Raw genomic sequence first — 23,113 nt, 5'->3', positions numbered from 1 at the left:
ACCTACATCATTTTGGATTTCAAAATGGCCGATTTTACCATTTTTCACCCCTTGGCCATACATGGATGCCAACATGAATCTGAAGGAAATCCTAACATGCAAGGTGTCTAAATGATGTGTTTCTTAATGGGGAATTCAAATATGAGGTAATTTTTGGGATAGGATAAATATAACCTGCATAATTTTGGATTTCAAAATGGCTGATTTTACCATTTGAACCCATTGGTATTGTAATACAAATTTGCAAAGATAAAAAATATATGGGAAATCATTTATAATGACAAAGCCATCAAATGTATTAACAAGTGAACTGTATATAACTGGATACAACTCCAAAGATCAATAATAATAATAATACTAACAATAATAAATTGTATTTGTAATGCACACAAACACCTAAGTGCTAAATCTCGATCTCCTGACTTCTTGAACTTTGCCAGGTTCCAATATCTTGATTGGACTCATTCTTGGATGGCAAGATCTCCTACTGTACTGCTTTAGCCACCAACCTACAAACACAAACTTAAAGTCAACGTCAGCCATAAATAGGTGAGCTCTTTCCAGAACTACTCAGCAGAAACCTCTGTAACCATTTTAACAAACGTCTCAATGTATTGAGAAAATCCATGGGCCTCCATCAATCCTCTATCTTCTTAAATTTGATCAGGTTGCACAAGTCCTGCTTGGATTCATTCTTGGACATCAGCCTCCTGCTGGTCTCCTGAGCCCTGATCCCTCCATCCCTTTTTTCTTGTGAAAAGTATTTAGCAGAGGCCTCAGTCACCACTTTAACAACCCTCTCGATGCTTTGTGTGTGGCAAGGCCAGTCGAGAACCTCCATGGGGGTGTTGATTAAGTTCTTCACCTCGGAGGTGCTTAGGGAGCAGGTGAGAGGTGGCTCTGACAAATCTTCTGACCAGCTGATTAAGCCACCAATGCTGGAAGCGTCACTATTGATGTGAGGTGTTCTTCTGATCCTGACACAGGAGTCTCCCAGCTGAGTGTCTGGATCCCCCTCTCCCCTGATAGCCAGGATTCTCTCCACCCCCTCAATTCTCTCTTTTTGATCCTCAGAGCACAGCAGTGTTTGGAGGATGGCTTCACTGTGGGCATACCAAGCAGATCTTCTCACAGTTGGCATCACAACATCCAGCACCTCCTTCCTCTGAGACTTGAGGCAGTCCAGCTGAAACAGGATGTGCCTAGGCCCTTTGATCCAGGAGTGCTTGACCTTCATGTTGAACCAACATGGATAATACACTCCAATGATGAATTCCACAATGCATTGTAGATTATTCAGGTTCTTTCTTTTAAGTTGATGCTTTGACACCCAGAGCCTGAGGAGTCTGTTTGCTGTGGTGAGCCAGCGGCTGTGGTTTACCGGTCCAATCTCCAGCAGAGCCAGCCTTGCAGAAAGCACTCCATCCCTGATTGCACAGACCAGCTTATAGCCATAGTGTTGATCAGTTGAGAGATCTTGAATGATCTTCTCAGGCAGCTTGATCAGCGGAGGGCCAAGAAAGATCCTGGTGAAGTTAGGATTGATCTCCAAGTCTGTAACAGAATCAAGGAGCTGTCCTATTGGCCCAGACAATTTGTTGTCTGACAGAGTAGCCCCATCAACTTCAACAATGAGACGGCGCAGTGGAAGTTCACCAGTGTGCAGGTTGCACACCAACCAGACCAGCTTTCTCCCCAGGTGCAGCTCCAGCTTCCGCATTACACCTGCCTTCACTCCAGTGTTGACATTGGTCGAGTCTCCTCCAATGGCCCACAAGGTCTTATCAGAACCTCTCTCTTTCAGCCAGGCAAACAGGACCTTAGCAATCTTCTCTGCATGGGACTCCTCTTTAGTTGCTTTCTCTGGTGTAAAGTGGAACAGATAGTTGCTGCCAGGCTCACTAGCAACACTATAGTGTTCTTCCTTGATCTTTGCAGGAAAAGATTGGTCACTGCCCTCAGCTTCCATCATCACATTGGTCATGTCAATCCGGCCATCAAAGAGGATACAGGAGATCCCCCCCTCCTCCCTGCACTTCTCCTCAAACTCTTCCCCCAGCTCTTGCATCAACTTTTCTTGTGCTCTCTTAACCTTGTTCTTATCAATCACTTTACTTGTGTCATCTTCTAAGATGAGTCCTGCATCAATCAGAGCTGCAGTTGCTATAGCTGCAGTTGGCCTTAGACCTATGCCATACCTTACACTAACTATGGAATCTCATCATAATTTTTCCGTAGCTTTGCTGAAGCTGCAGGGTCAGTTTCAGGAATGAGCTCAACTTCAGGGACTGTAAGGAAGCTCTCAACATCCTTCCTGGCAACCTTGTCTGCTTCTGCAAAGCTTTCTTCTTTGCCCCTTCTCCTTTTCTCTGCCTTCTTTTCCATCCCCTGCCTTTCCAATGTTTTAAGAAGATAGAGGATTGATGGAGCCCCATGGATTTTCTCAATACATTGAGACGTTTGTTAAAATGGTTACAGAGGGTTCTGCTGAGTAGTTCTGGAAAGAGCTCACCTATTTATGGCTGACGTTGACTTTAAGTTTGTGTTTGTAGGTTGGTGGCTAAAGCAGTACAGTAGGAGATCTTGCCATCCAAGAATGAGTCCAATCAAGATATTGGAACCTGGCAAAGTTCAAGAAGTCAGGAGATCGAGATTTAGCACTTAGGTGTTTGTGTGCATTACAAATAAAATTTATTATTGTTAGTATTATTATTATTGATCTTTGGAGTTGTATCCAGTTATATACAGTTCACTTGTTAATACATTTGATGGCTTTGTCATTATAAATGATTTCCCATATATTTTTTATCTTTGCAATTTTGTAATGCAATACCAATGGGTTCAAATGGTAAAATCAGCCATTTTGAAATCCAAAATTATGCAGGTTATATTTATCCTATCCCAAAAATGACATCATATTTGAATCCCCCATTAAGAAACACATCATTTAGACACCTTGCATGTTAGGATTTCCTTCAGATACATGTTGGCATCCATGTATGGCCAAGGGCTGAAAAATGGTAAAATCGGCCATTTTGAAATCCAAAATGATGTAGGTTAGAGTTATCCTATCCCAAAAATGAACTTATATTTGAATTCCCCATTAAGAAACACATCATTTAGACACCTTGCATGTTAGGATTTCCTTCAGATTCATGTTGGCATCCATGTATGGCCAAGGGGTGAAAAATTGTCAAATCGGCCATTTTGAAATCCAAAACAATGTAGGTAGGAGTTATCCGATTAGAAAAATAATCCCATATTTGAATTCCCCACAAAAAAACACATATTTTAGACACCCCACTCGATTGATTTTCCAAAAAAAAAAAAGTATGGCCCGCGCTACCGGGGTACCCATGTACATGTCAAAATACTTCCCAAAGGTCAGTGAATACCACAACCACTACACCAGAGGAAGCTCAACAAATCATGTAAAACCCAGATTCGGCTCAAACAAGGGATTAAACACGTTTCGCAATTATGCCACAACAATGTGGAACGCCCTACCCAAAGCTGTAAAGGAATGTGAATCACTACCCACATTCAAAACCGCTCTTAAAGAGCACCTACGGGAGGCTGCAATTCGAAACTGGCCACCGTAAATGCCCAAAACCCCCACCACCTCCTAATAGACAGTCTCCTCCCCACCGCATGTATATATTCCCTCCCCGCCGTATGTATATTTCTCTCCCACCCACCCACCCCCTCCTAATGTACAGTCCCCTCCCCATCATATGTATATACTCTGTCAGGATCTAGGGGTAACAGTACTGTATATTTGAATACCGTTTATGTCACAAATGTATCAGTACTAAATACCTATATGTCCCTATGCCATAAATGTCATGTATGTTGTGTATGTCATAAATGTCTATATGAATTGAAAATGGGGGACCCTGATGGAAACAAGACAAACGTCTTTCTCAGGTCTGCATCCCCTTAACAATTGTATGTATTGAGTCGTACTGTATTGTACCCATTCTGCAATCTGTTAAATAAAGTTTTCATTCATTCACCACATGTAGGCTGATATGTAGCCTACCTTTGAGGCCTGCCCTATTCAGATATGGTTCTAATGTTCCTAGTGATGCATTGTGTTCTGTTTGTTTTGTTTAGTCCCAGCGTCCTGTGTTACTTCTTACTCTAAAGAAGAACTGCTGAACATTGGGAAAGCAATCCCACTTGACATTTTCCCTCAACTACTCACCCGCTCCACGGATCTGTTGGATGTGCTCGTGAGGGGAACCGCAGTCTTCATCCAGGCTGTGAAGTGGGTCAGGCGGCAGCACGGCAAAAGGGCTGGCTCCCTGGCTCGCCTCCGCCGGAGAGCAATGACTTTCGCTCAACAGCAGTGTTCGCGTTCACGGAGACCCATCTGTCACAACAATAACAGCCGCGCCCACCAGCATGGAACAACTTGAGGTTGCGTGCTGTGACGTCACTCCCCCAATACAAGGAAATACAGCTCCAAGCGTATTTTTGACTGTCTAAAACGAAATAAAATACTGCATTCCGCCTGCATTATGAATTTGTGATGAGATAGTAACGAAATAGTAACGCACAGCCACTTGGACAAGTAACTGCAATCAGATTACTGGCTTTTAAAGATTAATGCGTTAGATTACTATTTTACTGTAACTCGTTACTTAGTAACGCGTTAGTGGCATCACTGGTACCGACCAGTAGGAGAACATGCGCACATGTGACGTACATGGGTACGTGGGTTGGTCATTACCATTATTACTGTATTTATGACACCATCTGAACATCAGTTTAGTATATGTAAATATGTTATGTTTTGGATGTGATGTGTGTGTGTGTTTGAATGATGGCTAATGCTGTCTCTTTTTCTCTATCAGGTGCCGCCCGTCCCTACACTGAAGAGTGCTGATTGTCTAATGGGTAACAGCTGATGACAATCACCTCAAGAGGGACGGGTGGACAGATATACCAGACAGCACACACTCGTCCGGGCGCCTCTCTGTGTCAGTTACCAGGGACCAGGCTGTTGGAGGTTGCCATTGTTTACCACTGTTTGTGTGGAATGGTTATTTTAACATTGTCCACTGTTGTTTGTGTGGAACCGTTATTATGACACTGTCCACTGTGGTGTGGGATTGATATGTTAAGTGTGTTCATGTTGTTCACACCACTTACCTGGTAGGCCTTGTATTCGTGTTGGTGCAGCTACCAGGTAAGTATATATATATATATATGTATATTGTGGCCTCAGTGCCACTTGCCACCCGTGTGGAATGTGTTAATAATATATATATATGTATTGGGCCTTCTGCCTTTTTGCCACTGCTTGTGTGGAATTATATTGTGTTGTGCACGTGGTGTACATTTGCTGGGGGATTCCCAGACTGCCAACCGTAGGGTTTGTGGTTGTGTCCTGTGACACTAGGTCACTAGGGCTTGTGCTACCCATTAATTATAATTATCTTGTGTGTTCTCCCCTTACCCTTCTCCCTGTTTGTTAATTGTTTGTGGGTTGTTTTCTTCCCTTTATTAAATCCTCATCATCATTTAAGTGGAGGTTTGAAGTCCTACCACAGTAATAAATATAATTTACCTTTTGAAAGCGCGTTTGTGGTGTTTTACTATCTGCCGGGACCTTGCTTTAAAAACATCTACTGAGGGGGTTGTTTTGTTCATGTGCAGCTTGCCTCAAGTTTCTATTCTATGTGGTCATTAGACCTTAGTACATGACAGCACAACAACCAGGTAGGGGAGGGGGGGGAATTGGCACAACGACTAAATTGGGACGGGGAGAAAACAGAGAAAAATCAGAGAAAGAGAGGATTAAAAAAATAAAAAAATGGCAAAGGAATATTCCAAGGTAAATCACTTTTTCACCAGTAACATTACATTGTTTGTCTTTCCATCTAGCTCGCGTTAACTGCTAACTCACGCTAACGTGGCTAACTGATCGACCTCTCCCACACATGCACGCAATTAATGACATAATGCGGACAGCCATACCGGTGACAATGTTTAGCTTTTAGTGCCAAATGATAAGAGTCTGAGGCGGAGTCTCAAAAGAGAATGTTGAATATTTATTTTGCATAAAAAATCACAACACAGCCTCTGCTACTACAGTAGCTAACGTAAACGGAGCCTTCTGGTAGCAAGTGCAACAACGTATAACGTCCGTGCGGAACCAATGTGCCAACAACCTTTCCGTGGGTGAACTCATTGAGCATAGTTGTCAATTAATGATACTAATACGAATCTATACAATCATCTGTTGTTGAATAAATACCATTACTTTCTTCTATTTATTACTAAAAAACAGTATATATAAAACAGTAGCTGTAAAAAAGAAAAGAAAAAAAAAGTTTTATAATTTATATAATATAATTTCTTTTTAATGTATGCACTGGTATCGGATCAGTATAACCAGACCTAGACCACCTCTAACTCTAACCCCTAACCAGACCTAGACCACCTCTAACTCTAACCCCTAAATTAGGGTTGTGACTTAGAGGTGGTCTAGGTCCGGATAGGGGTTAAGAGTTGGTCTAGCCCTTTACATCCATCTATCTAAATAATAATAAATTATAATGAATGCTTAACTACCCCTAAGTTACCCTAACCAGACCTAGACCACCTCTAACTCTAACCAGACCTCTTCCATGTGGCACTTTAACACTGACCTAAGAATGTGATTTTATATAATGTTATATAAAGCAGATTGCAATCAGTGTGTACTACTACTAGTATTACTGTGTGTTCTGTTTACTTAGTTTACAGTATCCTGTTGTTATAGAATAAACCGCTGCCATACACGGCAGAGAGAGAGAGGACAGACATGACAGAGAGGACAGACACAGCAGAGAGAGGGGACAGACACAGCAGAGAGAGGACAGACATGGCAGAGAGAAAGGAAAGACACAGCAGACAGAAGACAGACAGAGTTCAGCATCGTCTCTCTGGTCAGAAACAACGTCACCACATCCGTAATGCTCTCTTTGATGCATACATTGGACCATGTCTACACCAACATAATACTGTAGGAGCAACAATACATTGGACCATGTCTACACCAACATAGGAGCAACAATACATTGGACCATGTCTACACCAACATATACTGTAGGAGCAACAATACATTGGACCATGTCTACACCAACATATACTGTAGGAGCAACAATACATTGGACCATGTCTACACCAACATATGTGACCAGGTATGGACTTCAGGGTCATGTTGAGGGATCTTCATTTTTTTTTTTTTTTTTACATATTATGAAAGTACAGATTCATACCTTCAAAATAAGCCATCACTTGAACATTTTGGTGGGATACTTTGCAAGCTACTTCCTATGATTCATGGTGATTATCACAAAACGTATTCAGAGATAATAGCCTTCAAGAGACAAGCAGGCTATTCGGTGACAATAGTGAAACAACTACAACACTACCCAGAATTCATTGTAATCCATGGCTCCCCTCTCTCTAGGGCAATTAACACCTGGCAGCTTTCCAGTCTGAGGCTCTTTGTTATTACAATGAGTCTGGTGACTGCAAACACAACACCCAGAGGAAAAAGGAAAAGACTCATGATAGTTTATTAAAAAATTAGTGTGGTAGTGAAAGGTTAACCTTCTGTAGTGTGGTAGTGAAAGGTTAACCTTCTGTAGTGTGGTAGTGAAAGGTTAACCTTCTGTAGTGTGGTAGTGAAAGGTTAACCTTCTGTAGTGTGGTAGTGAAAGGTTAACCTTCTGTGGTGTTGTAGTGAATGGTTAACCTTCTGTAGTGTGGTAGTGAAAGGTTAACCTTCTGTAGTGTGGTAGTGAAAGGTTAACCTTCTGTAGTGTGGTAGTGAAAGGGTTAACCTTCTGTAGTGTGGTAGTGAAAGGTTAACCTTCTGTAGTGTGGTAGTGAAATGGTTAACCTTCTGTAGTGTGGTAGTGAAAGGTTAACCTTCTGTAGTGTGGTAGTGAAAGGTTAACCTTCTGTAGTGTGGTAGTGAAAGGTTAACCTTCTGTAGTGTGGTAGTGAAAGGTTAACCTTCTGTAGTGTGGTAGTGAAAGGTTAACCTTCTGTAGTGTGGTAGTGAAAGGGTTAACCTTCTGTAGTGTGGTAGTGAAAGGTTAACCTTCTGTAGTGTGGTAGTGAAAGGTTAACCTTCTGTAGTGTGGTAGTGAAAGGTTAACCTTCTGTAGTGTGGTAGTGAAAGGGTTAACCTTCTGTAGTGTGGTAGTGAAAGGGTTAACCTTCTGTAGTGTGGTAGTGAAAGGTTAACCTTCTGTAGTGTGGTAGTGAAAGGGTTAACCTTCTGTAGTGTGGTAGTGAAAGGTTAACCTTCTGTAGTGTGGTAGTGAAAGGTTAACCTTCTGTAGTGTGGTAGTGAAAGGTTAACCTTCTGTAGTGTGGTAGTGAAAGGTTAACCTTCTGTAGTGTGGTAGTGAAAGGGACCCTGATAATAAACAAGAGACAAATCAAGTTTCAAGATTTTATTAGCATTTAAAATAACACGAGATAAAAATAGACATGCTAAAGTCAATGTTCAATGTTCTGATGGCCTCTCCAGATGATCACCGTGGTCTTTTTGAACCGCCGCTGGATATTTTGGCTGGTGGTGCTGGGCATGTTATGTCCTGGGCTTCCTCATCACAGAACTCTCTGATCTTGTGGAACAGATAGTGTTGTCTTGCAGAGTCCAGTCCCGGTGGTGGCAGCACAGGAAGTCCATCTATAGGCGGCAGGACACGGACGTCACGGAGCAGCTGGAATCTGGTTTCAGCGCCATCAATAGACATCTTTGCCACAACCACACCAGGTTCCTTGGAATCAAAGCTGCAATAATAAAGTGAAACGTTAGTACAGGGCACATAACAATATCAATGCATTTGTATCATTTGCCAATGACATTCTTTGCACTAAAGTGTGAATAATTAAATAGTTTGTGTAAGCACGTTGTCTTTTTTTGGAAATCGATTTATTTCCGATAGTCCATTCTGACTTTCGACCAAAAGCCTGGAGCTGCGCCATAATAATCAAGTCTTTATGATCCTCTTCGAGAGCCGCTATCTCAAAACGCCTTGTGTAAACTTCATCACGGTCCAATTTTGTGATACATGACCGCCGATTAAGAATGTCATTTTCTTTATCACCCTGGACGCATTTACAAGTAAATCGCAAAAGTCTTTCCATTTCGCGTTCGTGGCTCTCGTCAGATTCAACTTCCACAAAGCACATTACGTGTTCTACCTTGTCTCCAAATCCGTTAGGTGTGTTGTCACCATCATCTGGCTCTGCCTCGTCTTCAAATCCGTTAGTGTTGTCACCATCATCTGGCTCTGCCTCGTCTTCAAATCCGTTAGTGTTGTCACCATCACCACCATCACCATCATCTGCCTCTAACTCGTCTACAAATCCGTTAGTGTTGTCACCATCATCTGGCTCTTCAGCGTTGCTGCCAGTGATTATAGCCCGCATAACGTCTGCGTTGTCTTCTTCTTCTGAACCAGAATCTGAGTTTCTTTTTGGATTTTTTTTCTGCACAAAGAAATCCGCGATGAATGTTCCTAAAGCACGTTCATCTTCAACACAGTGTGCTCCGAAGTGAGCAAACCGGTTTAATGCCTCGGCAACTGCCCTCGCTGTGGGTTGCATGGTGACTGTCAAACATGCACTGCCTGCTCTCTGTTTAATACTCATCCATCAATGGCATCAACTTAATGACGTCACCGCCTGACCAATAAGCATTTAGATGTAAATACATGTAGTGTGGTAGTGAAAGACACAACAACTAGGTTAACCTTCTGTAGTGTGGTAGTGAAAGGTTAACCTTCTGTAGTGTGGTAGTGACGGATAAAAAAATGGATAAATAGTTTTTTTTACCATATTTCTACACATTTCGCTGCCACATTACAAATTATGAAATCGCGACGAAATACCTCTGAATAAGAATAATAAAAAAAAAAAAAGATTTGATGACTAATTCGGCCAGAAACGGCTTTGAGGCGAAGCGTTATGCGCTTCTGTAGTGTGGCAGTGAAAGGGTTAACGCGCGCCTCGCCTCCCCTGCTCGACTCATCAACCCCTCGCGCTGCACCAAGCAGCAGCAGCAGCAGCAGCATCAAGCCGCGCGATTGTAACATTTGTAACGTCGACACAGCCAAGCTTTCAACAGTGTTATTTAGATGTATTTACCCATTAGGTTGGAAAAAATGCACCCTAACGAAATTCGTTCGCTCATAAAATTCTAACTGTGTTTTAATGGTTTTTAATTAAGTTAAAACATGCGTTTTATAACGGGTCAAGGCCTCGTTTTTTTTAATCTTTTTTAGACACTGCGTTACGTTGCTTATAACTTATAACATTAAGATAGTGTATTAATAGTGTGTTATTCTCTCTCTGAGAAAGGAGAGCTAAATAATGACGTCTGTGTGTTAACACCTATTAAGTACATGTACTTGCTACCTGTGGACAGGCCCAAGCCCGCTCGTGTAGTTTTTTATCCTCAATTGAAAGAAAATGTGTGGAACTATTATAGCAATAATTACCTCATTTACAAGTTGTATTTAAGTTTGCAACTAAGGGCAAATACGGGAACAGATTAATGACAATTCAAATATGTAAAAAAAATCAAGATTTCGATTTTTTGGATTTTCTGGACAGCAAGACATTTGTTCATTTCAGAGCACCTCCCCCTTTGCGGATCAAATCGGGTTTGGTCACGGCGAGTCACATATATACTTCCTGTGTATCACTTGTGCCGCAGACTCAGATTCCCCTAGGTTAAAAAATAAATACGCAATTTAAATCAGAACATTTTCCATGTTGACTATTTCTGACTTCTGACAAGTTTTTTTCCATTAACTAAAAATAGACAAAAATGTCATCCGTTTTCGTCGACTAAATCTAGACTAAAACAAAAAAGACAAAATTGAGAAAAAACGGACTAAGACTAAAATGATCAGACATTTAGTTGACTAAAACTGACTAAACGAAAAATAAATGAAGATGACTAAATATGATGAAAACGAAAAAGGAGCACTTGACACATGACTAAGACTAAAACTAAAATGAAAATAGCTGCCAAAATTAACACTGCCTGTTTATTTGGTCACTTTTTTTTTCTTCTTTTTTTAAGATTTATTTTTTAGCGTTTATCGCTTTTTCCTGGTCAGACATGACCGACAGGTACAGTGAGGGGTGAAACGGGAGAGAAAGCAGGGGAAGACATTCGGCAAATAACGGCAGGTCCGGGAATCGAACTCGGGTCGGCCGATCCGCGACGCAGCGCGGTACATGGTGTGCTACTGGAGCGCCTCTTCTTTGGTCACTTTTACACTTCCCACTGTTCTTCATTAATCCCCTTGCTTGGGGAAATCTTCCCATCTAAACAGCATATCTGGACTTAATCCTATCAGATGGGAGTCTGCGGTCTGCTTTAACTTGGTGGTCCTTGACAGGATCAGGACTCTGTAAGGCTCTGTTACCCATTCTGTACAAACTCTGTTGCCTTTACTCAATCCATACTTATCTACTGCCTTCACTGTAATCATAACTACCTACCTCTACCCATATAACTCTGTATGATACTCATTTATACTAATTTATATTCGAATTTAATCACTGTATATTGTACATTGTATATTGCTATTGCACTTTACTGTTACGTTTGCACTTTAGTTAGATGCCAACTTATGTTTGTTGTATTGTACTTGTGCTGTATGATGACAATACATTTGAATCTAATCTAATATAATATAAAAATCTTGAGAACCAATGCCTACTTGTTGTTAGCTGTTACCTGACTGACCTGTTGATGCGTATGAACTAAGCTGGCATGTGCTACATCATAGTGGAGTGTGTAGCCTGTCAGAGTTCAGGATTACAATCCTGAAGTAATGATGTTATAAATCTTCAAGTTCAAGTTTCAAGTTTCTTTATTAGTTGTCATACAGAAGTACAGAATACTTGTATACAAAATGCTTCTTTATGTTTCGCTCTGTGCTAGGCAAAAATAGATAATAAAATAAGTATAGCAAGTATAAAATTGAAGTCAAGTACGTAGACAAAAATGTTCAGTATATACATATATACAATGCTCTATGTAGAGTAGAAGTAACTGAGTTACCATACAATATACTATACAGTGCAAAGCAGAAGTGGGATGAGGTACAATTTAGGTACAATATAATTTACAGTAAGGTGTAATGAGGTATGGGTTGTAGTGCAAATTCTTTACAGATAAATATAAAGTGTGCTTAGGTGGTTAAAGTGGGTGCTGCAGTGAGTTGTATGTTTAAAGTGAGTGTGTGCGTGTGGATGTGTGTGCTGTGAGTGCATTTGATGGTTGTTACATAGTGTTATTGTTCGTTGAGCATCCTGATGGCCTGGGGATAGAAGCTTCTTCTGAGTCTTTCTGTGCTTGCCATGAGACTCCTGTATCGCTTGCCTGACCGCAGCAGTTCAAAGAGACTGTTGTTTGGGTGGCTCGAGTCTTTGATAATTCTCTTAGCCTTGCCCATGCACCACTTGTTGTAAATGCCCTGGAGAGTGGGAAGCCCCCCTCCAATTGTGCGTTCGGCTGAGCGGGCCACTCTTTGTAGTCTGCTACGGTCTTGTGCGGTGCTATTCCCAAACCAGGAGGTGATATTGCCAGTCAGTATGCTCTCTATTGTGCATGAGTAGAAGTTCTTAAGGATCTTCTGACTGACTTGGAACTTCCTTAGGCGTCTGAGGAAGTAGAGGCGTTGCCGTGCCTTCTTCTCAACACTGTCAATGTGTGAGGTCCATGTCAAGTCCTCGGATATGTGGACTCCGAGGTACTTAAAACTGTTCACTCTCTCAACCGGTGCCCCGTCGATGCTGAGGGGGCTGTAGTCCCTGACCCCCGACCTCCTAAAGACCACAATCATCTCCTTTGTTTTGCTGACGTTCAGGGAGAGGCTGTTCTCTTGACACCATCCCGCTAGAACCTTGACCTCCTCCAGGTAGGCCCTCTCGTCGTTTGCAGAGATCAGGCCCACCACTACTGTGTCGTCAGCAAATTTGATGATTGTGTTGTTGTTCCGCTGTGCCACACAGTCATGTGTGTACAGGGAGTAGAGGAGGGGACTCAGAACACAGCCCTGTATGTTGAGAGTGATGGATGAGGAGGTGCAGTTGCCTGCTCTCACCACCTGGGGTCTGCCCATCAGGAAGTCCAAGACCCACTGGCAGAAGTCATAATTCAAGCCCAGGTCCCTGAGCTTGGCTATGAGTTTGGAGGGGACTATGGTATTGAATGCTGAGCTGTAGTTGATGAACAACATTCTCACATAGTTCCCCTGCCTCTTGTCCAGGTGTGATGCTGCTGTGTGCAGCACATGGGCTATGGTGTCCTCCGTGGACCTGTTGGGGCGGTATGCAAATTGCAGGGGGTCCAGGTTGATGGGGAGGGAGGAGCAGATGTAGCCCATAGCTTCTCAAAGCACTTCATGGCTATGGAGGTGAGAGCTACAGGGCGGTAGTCGTTGAGGCAAGCAGGCTTGGATTTTTTGGGTACAGGGATAATAGTGGACTTCTTCAGACAGGTGGGGATGACAGCCTGTTCCAAGGACAGGTTAAATATGTCAGTGAATACCGGGGCCAGTTGGTCGGCACAGACTTTTAGGACGTGGCCGGGGATACCGTCCAGTCCTGCTGCCTTCCTGATATTCACTTTCTTGAAGGTCCTCCTCACCTCATGTTATGTTAACCTGAGTCCCCATCAGCAGTGTCCCACCCCTCCATTGCAGTGGATTGTAGGCTGGTGCTGTTATTCCCAGCCTCAAACCTCTCATAGAAGGTATTGAGATAATTTGCTAGGGAGATGTCACTGTTCAGCTTGAGGGAGGTGCCTTTGTAATCTGTCATCGTTCTGAGGCCCTGCCACATAGCTCTAGAGTCAGCCTGTTCATATTGGAGTTACATTTTATCCCTGTAGCGCCTCTTTGCTTCTTTCACTGCCCTTCTCACGTTGCATGTCGCCACCTTGTGGTCATTCATGTTGCCTGCCACAAGCCCGGCGTTGTAGGACGAGGTGCGCGCTTTCAGAGCCTCACGGACGGATTTGTCTACCCAGGGCTTTTGGTTTGGGTAAACTCTAATTGTGGTAGTGCTGGTAGAAGTCTGGCAATACTCTTCTCAGATTGGCGCTATTGAAATCACCCACAACCACAATAGCAGCGTCAACATTTGCTGCTTGGATTCTATTTACCTCGTCATGGAGTTTGGACAGCGCGTCACCTGTGTTTGCTTGTGGTGGAATATACACTCCGATCAAGATGATCGACGTTAACTCTCTCGGGAGGAAGAAAGGCCGGCACTTGATGGATATATACTCCAGATTGGGGGAGCAGTGGTTCGAAAGCTCCTTCACGTTGCCTGGATTGCTCCAATTGTTGTTAAACATGAATGCTATTCCACCACCCGCTGTTTTCCGGATTCTGCTGTTCGATCGGCCAGTTTAATAGCGTGGTCTGGGACGTCCGGCGTCAACCACGTCTCGATGAAGCAGAGAACGTTACAGTCTCTGACGTCTCTTTGGAATTGAATCCTTGCTCTGATGTCGTCCAGTTTATTGTCTATTGATTGTACATTGGCTAGCAATATACTGGGCAGTGGCGTTCTGTGCCGCCTGGCTCACAGTCTGTTTCGGACGCCGGCTCTCCTTCTTCGTCGCCTGGTCCCTTTGTTCCGTGGGTCGAGGTATGGTCCTGATGTTCTCAAGATCTCAGCAGGCCATTGTTGTTGTTCGGAGAGCTGATCCAGAGAGCAATCCAGTTGGTAAGTTTCCCGTAATCCAATGTCTATGAGTGACTGACGGTCATACACATTAAATGCACCTACAGTTGGTACAAACAAAACTCTTAAAACTATAAATATTAACAAAAGTAAGCACAGTCGCGACGGAGCGCACAGAGAAGCTGCCGGTCTTAGCAGCGCCATCTTCATAAATTCATAACGAACTGGGTTGGTGTAATTTGTTTTCTGCGTGGAAAAGCTTTAGGCCACAAGTACGGTACTCATAGGATTTTGGAGAATAATCGACTGAACTAGTCAAATGTGCTCCCTAATAATACCAATAATAATAATAATAATACCAATACCAATAATAATAATAACAATAACGATAACGATAGAAATAATAATACCAATAATAAAAAAAACGGTAGTAATAATACTAATAACAACAACAATAATAATAATAATAAAAATAACAATAATAAAAACAACAACAACAACAACAACAACAACAACAACAACAACAACAACAACAACCACCACCACCACCACCACCACCACCACCACCACCACAACAACAACAACAACAACAACAACAACAACAACAACAACAATAACAATAACAATAACAATAACAATAACAATAATAATAATAATAATAATAATATGATAATAATAATAATAATAATAATAATAATGTGACAGTGGCAGTGGGAACATTCTATTATCTCTATATCACTGTACATCTGGAAAATAATGCAGTGTACAAAGAGACCTCTTTAACACTTTAAGGACCAGCCACGAGTTTATACGTGTTACGGTGCCATGCGTTGTGGACCAGAGCCACGAGTTAACTCGTGGCAAGTTGTTATTGTTTTATTCCATATTAATAACCGTATTAACGTCCCCGATCGACTCTGGGGACCTACCCACATATTTGATTTCGGCAACATGCAATACCGGCCAGATCCTCTTAGGGGTGCCATCGCTCCACTGCAGTATCATTGAGGCCGATTGGGGGGGAAAAATTCTTACTGTCTGTGGGCGTTTCATTTGAGCCTGGATCACAAACGAACATCATCCATCTTTGATCACGTTTGGAAGCGCAGATTTCAGCCTGGAATAATGGGATTTATGATCAGCCAATGGACATATCGATCTACCAGATGCCGATGTATTATGACTAAATGCTGTAGGATACTATAGGATACTATTCACCCAAATTACAGACGGATTGGAGCTTGTTTTAAAACGCAACGTGATCGATCAGTGAAAATGGCTACTTGAACGCACACTGTATTGCTAATCAATAATAGTAATCGGCGTCCCCCGCCGCCCCCATTTCATCCATAGATGCTCTGTAATAGTCCGGATGCTACGCAGTTTGTGTTATTTCATTCGTATATATACAACAGAAATGGTGTTTGATATAACGTGACTAGCCTTTAGCCTCATATCTAGCTCCCCAGAAAAAAGACGAGGCGAAAACTGCGATAAACCTTATATTCACGGCGCTATAAAATGACAACCAACCGATGGATTTTTATTTTCTTTAAGCCATTATGAAGGCACGGTTTATGCACTCAAGTGACAATGAGAATGGACAGATAGCAATACTATAAAGTATATATATAGCTGTTAGAAAGTACAAGGTTTGTTGACAAAGCTCGGTCCTCTGGACTATAAATTGCCGCGGGACTTTGGTCGCCAAAGCGTTAACTAGTTCTGCGCCAAAAACTAGTATACTCGTTATTGCCGTCCAACCGTGGAGCGCCAACCACGAGTATACTCGTTATTGGATCCGTTTTTCTTTTATTCGCTATTGCCATTCATAATTCATCGGGGCAGCCTGTGCATGCTGTTCTGAATGTGTCTGAGCTGGCAGACGGTCAATACCGCCCTCTAACACCTTCGGCCGCTATTGCACTCCATTTGAAACCATGTAGTTTGTTTTCTGAGCCGAGCTGAGCCGTGTGGGCGGGGTTTAAATACTCCGGCGAGGCAAGTGCTTACAACGATGCATCAACTAGGCTGCCCCCCCCCCCCCCCTCCTTCATATGCAATGCCGGATAACGTGGGACGGAGTACCGCGGCCAGTACTTCGAATGGCGATCAGATAATTGGATTCTTTTTTTTGCATTACATCAGAGATAAGGTAAGGACACTATATATCCAATCTTGAGTTGATCTGATATTTTTTTCTCCCGCGATCAAAGCTGTCTGTGTGGAATGTGTGTGCGCTGTGTACCGTTGGTCACATCACAGCACGCAGGGGCGCCCCACTCCAATAACGTAATAATGATAATCTAGCGTTGATTTCAGGAAGATTCGATAATCAGGCAAAAAATTACAACGTGATAACGTCTTTTCCTGGGATTACTCAGAATCACCCAAACTATACTCATATTCACCACGGTATCTGTTTTTTGCATGTTGACCAGAAGAAACTCACTGACAATCTACAATGTTATTAGATCCATAGCTATAATATTTCATATAGTTTAAGCACTCGCAAACACAGCATTCTCTCCATTGAACAAAGTGATGGCAGACAATGGCCCAATGACCGTAGCGCCCTCTGGCGTCCAATGTGTTAAAGGCCCAAGTCTGCAATTGATTTGACAATACAGCTATAGTTTGACTGTATGATTATTGACAAGTTTGACTTAGTAGTTGGAGAATAAGCCTTTCATAACAAATCATAACTCAAAATACTTAAATACTCAAAATGCATTCCAAAGTCAGTGGCACAAACACTCTATCAAGAGCTCAACCTTCTATCAAGAGCTCAACTCAGTCAATGACATCTATCCAACCCCATGATTTGGCTTTCAGTGTGACCCGTTTGTTTACATTTGGATTACAGCTTATACTTTAAATCTATGTTTCTTAAAGACAATTTAAAGAAAATATTATTGGTTAAGATGCACAGAGAGCTGATGATCATATTTCAGGATATAATTAATTTGGTATGAAAAAAAAACATTAGAAATGACTAAAACCCAAGACCCTAACAACAAATGTGACAAACTGAAAGCCCTATATATGAAATATCTTAATATGAAAGTTAACATTTATATATAGTTATATAGCAGGCACTCTTATGCACTCTCTTACAGTAAGTGCAATACTTTAATGAGCTCAATTCTATTATAATTATATAATTATGAATAAGGGCCCAATCGTATACATTTAAATATGTATAATTAAATATAAAGTGGCCAAAATAAGATAAGATAAGATATTCCTTTATTGATCCCCTTGGGGAAATCTAGGTGTAATAACAGCATGGGGGAGGGGGAGGGGAGGTACAGGTATGGGCAGGGTAATAGAAAGACAATCAATGGTGGCTACGTGGCGTAGTGGGCAAGGCGCTCGCCACGAATGACGGAGACGCTGGGCTTGCCTGTTCGAGCCCAGCGCTCCACATTGCTTTCAGTTTAGCTGGTCGTTCATACTAATACACATTGGCCGTATTAGGGGGTGGGAAACTGATGGGTGGGGATCGGACGTTGTGGACAGCGACTCCTACAGGTCGGTTGGTGCGCCTGCACAGTAGAATCAGGAAGTGTCGGGGGCAGCGTGAGCCTCCCACGCGTTACTCCTCGCCACTGAGAGATCGAGCTGCGCAGGTGAAAAGATGCGACTGCTGTTACCTCAAGTACCGGAGGGGACTTGTGCTATGTATGACTTAGTCCACATTGCAGCCGGCTTGTGGGAGGCAAGAAACAGCGTTCGTGACAGGGGAGGGTTGAATTGGATGATACGAAATTGGGATGAGAGGAAAATATAGAAAATGGGAGAAAAAGTGGATAAAAAAAAAAAAAAAAAAAAGACAATCAATATAGGCAATAAAAATTAATATGAAGTATGAATACAAGTAAACCGTAGACACAAAGTTATGTCAACGTTAGTTGTCCTGCTGTTGGCACCAGGCCATGCCCCTGGGTGTGAAACCTGATGGCCATTGGCATGAAGGCCAAAATGAGGAGCATTGAGGGCAAAATCTACTATGCCCAGAAAGGTAGCCAGAAAATATTGATCGTCAAAGTAGCTCACAAATGAATACATTCTGAAGATAGTTTGATTTGACTAATTATTCGAACATCAACAATAACACATGTATCTTTCCTTTTCACAATTATCTATCTAACTATCTATTATCTTTCAACAATAACACATTTATCTTTCCTTTTCACAATTATCTATCTAACTATCTATCATCCCCCCCCCCCCCCCCCCCCCCCCCCCCCCCCCCCCCCCCCCCCCCCACACACTACAGTATATACACAGACAGGGTTGTCAATAGGGCTTGATGTTTGGCTCAAGTCAACCAAGTGGCATACTCGTGGACAGGGCACCATCTAGCGGAAGTACACAGTACTCACAAGAAGACAGAGACATAATTGGTTTGATTTGATTTGATTATGCTGAAGTTACAAAGTGACATTTTTAACAGCATTTTAGTGACTGCCCCATTTCCACGACATCACATAAGGGGGGGGGGGGGGGGGGGGGGGGGGGATGGCGATGAAAAGTATGTGTGACAACATCACACTGACAACACTGTTCTCACTGCGGCAATAGAACCAGCCCCTCCTGGTGGTGAGAGGGAGACTGTATCATAACCAGAGCGACACCGCATGGGTTCGATCCCCAGAGAAAGACATTGAACTCCAACCTGCTGTAGGCACTGCAAATGTGCTCACAAAGCCTTATGTCCTTTAATCCAGGTAAAAATGTACCTGTTTACCAGGCCTTTTAGCTTTTAAACCAGGCTTTTTAGTGAGATCTGATCTCACACCTGTTTACCAGGCCTGGGCATTTTAGTCTTATGTTGTGTATTTGTTTATCTTACTTGTTATATTTGTCTTATTTGTATTGCTTTCTTTACCATGTTTTACTGTATTTTATTATAGTGTCATTCATATGTACAGCATTTTGCAACTACAGTTGTTTTAAATGTGTTTAGAAATAAAACATACTTCCTTACTTGTGTGTGTGTGAATCTCAGAGCTCTGGTTAGGGTTAAGTTAGGACTAATCCTAACTCTAACCGTTTTAGAAATACATTCCCAATTACACAGTGTGTCATAGGGAAACATAGTGTTCTCAATAAAATACAGTTTTTATTTTCACATACATAAATCACAGTCTGTGTGCGACCCTAGCCCTCTGTAGGCATACCAGATATCCAAACTGACCCCCTTCCATCTCTCAGGGTCAATTCCTAGGAGTAGACAAACAGGAAGAGGTCGAGCAGTGTCATAATAGATGTTTCAAACAAACTCATGAACAGGAAGTCGAGCAGCGTCATAATAGATGTTTCAAACAAACTCATGAACAGGAAGTCGTGCAGCGTCATAATAGATGTTTCAAACAAACTCATGAAGAGGAAGTCGAGTTTGTTGGCTGTTCGGTTTTTTAAACCACTACAATTAAGTATGCATGCTAGATTTCCTGCCATAATTGCCCTTGACCAAGGTACTGGCATTACAACTGGAGTTGGTCGCCAACTCACCTGAAATGAAATAGTAGTCGACTAGTGAAGTACTTCTACTACTTGTTCATCAAATACCCAGCTGATATTCATCCCATGTCTAGATTTTACACTTTGATGTCAGTCAACAGATGTTCTGTGTTATGGACCACGAATTCCAACTGCAATTGTGATCCCAGATTAGTGGTATTCTCATGACACATCATGCCTACCAATATGGTGCAGTGCCACAGCTCATTAGCCACAGTTGTCATTTACTGATAATCACCTTATTTGACTTACAAACACCTGTTGTCTGCCTACCAATATGCCTGTGATGGAATATCATGAATAGAGGAAGCCTTCTTCTGCAAAGAGCTGTGGGATATATAGCCAATTGTTTCGATGACATTGTTGCCATGTATCCCACAGTATAGGGATGTCCTGATACAAGTACTTACATTTGGGTACTTGCCGATACCAAGTACCGATATGAGTACTTAATAATACCATACAGTTCTAACAATGACTTTGAAAACATGTTTTATTTTCAGATGTTCCTCACTTTCTGACTATAAAGAATGTACAATATACAACATCACGCTGTTGCTGACATTTTAAGTTAAAATAATATATATATATATATATTAAGGCCGGGCCATTAACGCCATTACCGGGCTAAGTTAACGCGGAGCGTTTATCGCGCGATAAAACAATTGCCGCCGTTAATCTATTTCTCAAAGTTGGGTCTGGGAGCCATACGTTAGTGTGATGTATTGTCCTTAAATACTTGCCGTAGTTCCCAGCATGATGTTGTGGTACCCGGAAGTGATTGCACAGTATGTACCTGAGCTGTAGTCGGAATAATGTGTCAAACTAAAGTAGTGGTCCGGTAATCATTGTTATACAGGTGAGGTTAAGAAGTCCTCAGGATATAACACAATTAGGTGATGAGGACGTCTGAATCTGCGCAATGCAAGAAAGAAGAAGTCCGTCGGGACCTTTGTTTACCATATTAACGTTAGCTTAGCAAGTTAGCATGTTAGCTCATGTTGCCCGGGCTTGGAAACATCTACAAGAAGAGGAAATCCAGGGGCGGCTGATTGGTGCAGTGGGCAAGGCGCTCACCTCTAACGCTGGAGACGCTGGGTTCGAGCCCAGCTCTCGGCATTGCTACCGGCTGGCCGGTCGTTCATACTAACACAATTGGCAAGTTTTAGAGGGTGGGAAAGCCGGTGGGTGGGGATTTGACGTTGTGGACAGCGACTCCTACAGGTCGGTTTGGTGACGCCAGTGCGACGGAAGCAGGAAGTAGCGGAGGCAGCGTGAGCCTCCCACGCGTTACTCCTCGCCACTGAGAGTTCGAGCTGCTGCAGTGAAAAGATGCGACAGGCTGCCTCCTCGTGAATCGGAGGGGACACGTGATGCAAGGCTTCTGTCCTCACTACAACCGACCTGTGGGAGGCATAGTCTAGCAACGTTCAAGACAGGGGAGGGAAGAATTGGATCATATGAAATTGGGATGGGAGAAAAATAGAAAATGGAGAGAAAAAGTGGAAAAAAAAGAAGAGGAAATCCACTTGACACACTAAAGGAAGGGTCGACTGGACTATCGTGAGTGTTTACAATAGAAATGGCTTGGGTTATTGGAAATATTGGACCATTTGATGACAATGTGGAGCAATGGAACTGTTACACTGAGCTTGAGCTACACTGAATTTGTTGAGAAACCTGCTTCTACAGCAGTCTGTGTCAGCAGCATTGTGAATTTAGAGATTCACTAAAAGACACATTGAGAGACAGGCTTGTGTGTGGATTAAGAAATGAAGGTGCACAGAAGAAACTACTGAAAGATAGTGATTTGACACTGGAGAGAGCTGTCAATATCCGTGTAACAATGGAAATGGCATCAAAGGAAGCCCAGCAGTTACATACAACGACGAGTAGAGTGCACAAGGTCAGTGACGGGCAAAGCGGCCAGGGTCCGTGTTTTCGTTTTGGAAAAACAGGACATTTTGCACCAACATGTTGGTGTAAAGAAATGGATTGTCGTAATTGTGGAAAAAACTGCCACATGTAGAAATAAGAAGGGCACAGAAAATTACTATAAGTCTGGTTTTAAAAGAAACACTGGAAATTACAAAAAGAAGAGACATGTTCATGCTGTTGAACAAGGAGATATAACAGCTAGTGACTCCTCAGATGAAGAGGAGAGGATAAATCTCGTCCTCTGGTCATTATTTGGGTAGAACACACATATTTTGAATGTTTTCGGCAGATTTCTTTTTTAGCCATTTTAATCTAGATTAATCTAGATTAACTCCAGGATTGCAGATAGATTAATCTAGATAAAAAAAAGAATCCATGCCTACCTCTAATATATATATATATAATATTTTTTTTTATCTACTTTTTCTCCCATTTTCTATTTTTCTCCCATCCCAATTTCATATTGTCCAATTCTACCCTCCCCTGTCTCGAACGCTGTTAGGCCATGCCTCCCACAAGCCGGCTGCAATGTGGACTACTGTAAGCCTTACATCACGTGTCCCCTCCGGTACTCGAGAAGCAGCAGTCGCATCTTTTCACCTGCACAGCGCGATCTCTCAGCGTCGGGGGTCTGCGTTTTGGAGGGCACGCCGCCCCTGTCGCTTCCTGATTCTGCTGCACAGGCGCACCAACCGACCTGTAGGAGTCGCTGTCCACAACGTCCGATCCCCACCCATCAGCTTCCCACCCCCTAATACTGCCAATTGTATTAGTATGAACGACCAGCCAAGCTGATAGCAATGCGGAGAGCTGGGCTCGAACCCAGCGTCTCCTGCATTGGTGGTGAGCGCCTTGCCCACTGCACCACCTAGCCGCTTATATATATATATATAATATAAACTATATAAAATAATAT

Source organism: Notolepis coatsorum (genome assembly GCF_963971535.1).
Source record: "Notolepis coatsorum genome assembly, chromosome: 1".
In the NCBI taxonomy this organism is placed as follows: Eukaryota; Metazoa; Chordata; class Actinopteri; order Aulopiformes; family Paralepididae; genus Notolepis; species Notolepis coatsorum.
This window is presented reverse-complemented; position numbering follows the sequence as displayed.